The sequence below is a fragment of the Haliaeetus leucocephalus genome, unplaced genomic scaffold, assembly GCF_000737465.1.
Source record: "Haliaeetus leucocephalus isolate CR32 unplaced genomic scaffold, Haliaeetus_leucocephalus-4.0 Scaffold227, whole genome shotgun sequence".
Taxonomy (NCBI): domain Eukaryota; kingdom Metazoa; phylum Chordata; class Aves; order Accipitriformes; family Accipitridae; genus Haliaeetus; species Haliaeetus leucocephalus.
The window spans coordinates 584,888-586,850 of NW_010972663.1; positions in this window are offsets into that span (position 1 = coordinate 584,888).

Consider the following 1,963-nt stretch of genomic DNA (forward strand, 5'->3'; position numbering starts at 1 on the left):
GACGGTGGGGGCGGGGCACAGACAAGGGTGGGGCAACTGAACCTCGAACCAGTTTTATTAATGGGGGGGGAGAACCCCCAAATTGGGCAAACATGTACAGAAAGAAGGGGAGGGGAGGGGCGGAGCGGGGGTCCCCAATATCCCCAACGCTCATCCGGTGCCCCCCCTCCATGTCATGGGGTGCTGCCCTGCCCCCCAAGGGTGTGTCGTGTCCCCCCCCCATGGTCCATCAGATACCTGGGTGATGCCACCCCTGGGGTGACACTGTGGGACCACCCAAGGGTGCTGGAGCAATGCCACCATTCCTGGGGTGACACCTTGGGTGCCAAAACCATGGCTGTTGGCCACCCAAGGGACCTTTGGAGATGCCACCATGGTCATGGGACACCCCAGCCACTGGGTGACCAGCCCTAGCCCACTTTGGGCAGGTTGGTGGTCCTCACACCCTGCTTGTAGGTGACATGTTGGCTGATGAGATACTGGGCGGCTTGGGTGGCAGTGGGGGGACCCATGATTGTGACTTTGTGGTTGAGTGTGCCAGGGATGGAGTCACCCTTCTTGGAGATCCGGATCTGGGTGCCTGTCAGCTCCTGGTACTCCACCAAGGTCTTCCCCCCCTTGCCCAGGATGGCACCCACCAGGTTCTCTGGCACCACTATCTCCACCAGCTCCTTGGTGCCCTCAATCAGCTTCTCAGGTGCCAAAAACAAGCTGGTGGCCACTAAGAGAATGGTGGCAGTGGCCACCAGGGCCAAGTAACCATTGGTGGTGGGCAACGAACCCAAGGCAAAGGTGGGCACCACCAGGCTGGCAACTGCATCGTTCGCATAGGAAGCCAAGAGGTTGGTGGCTGCTGCCAGATTCACACCAGTCACCACCACTGCTGAACCCAAGCCGAGCCCCACCGCTGGGTTGTAACCATAACTGGCCAAGGTGTTCAAGGTGGTGCTGATGGCCAGACGTGGCCGAAACAGGTTTTTACCTGCTGCTGGTAAAACCAGGAGCGCTGGTGAAGGCACCCAAAGTGCCAGGAGCACCCGAGATGGCAGCAGTTGAGTGCAAGGTGTCTGTGGAGCTGGAGTAGGGCGAACCGGTGGGATTGGAGTTTGCCACTGGCCTGGTGATGTTGGCATAGCTGACGCTGAGACAACTGTTGTTCTGTGGATCCTCCTGGATCTTGCAGATGATGACGTGGATGGTGACATGGAGCTGGGTGGATTTGCTGTTGACCATCACCACCCACTCCTGGAGCTTGAGACCCTCTGGCTTCTGGCTGAGCTGCACCCAATGTTAAAGAATTTACGAACGTGGGTTTCTCTAGGTTTGCTTTATTCACAACTCAGAGTTGGGCCACGACCGCAGTGAATGGCAACCCTCCAAAAGTTTTCAAATCTTTTATACCCTTCTGCCACCCATTGCCCAATCCAAAGTCTCTGTAATTTTCCAGTCGATTCTCTGTTCTTATATTGATATCATCTATCATCTTATCTCATCCATTCTCCATTCTCATGTCTTAGTTCTTCTGGGAATGGTGGTCATGGGCAGAAAGTCTCCGGTCACCATCATCACTTATCTTCTTACACTTCAAAGGTATCTATGGGTCTCCAGGAAAACTACTCAGGTTATGTTATTAATTTATCTTATTCTAAAGTTAATCACTTACTCTCATGTGTTAGGTCTAAGATATATGATCCTTTCTCTGTTGATTCAGCTTGACTGGATTCTAAGCCAGCCATGAAGCGAGAATCTTATAAACAATTAAGCAACTCATAGATATTGTTTTATATGCACCTGCATTCTATTAATCTTCTCTAACCCAATTTCTAATCATTAGTTATATGTCTAATATGAATAGTCTTATGCAACAAAACAAATAGTCTTAAAGCAATGAGTCTTAAGGCCTAGTTCCTTTTACACCCAAGCCCCCAATTTCTCCATGACAGCCTTTGCTGTCGCCCCCCCC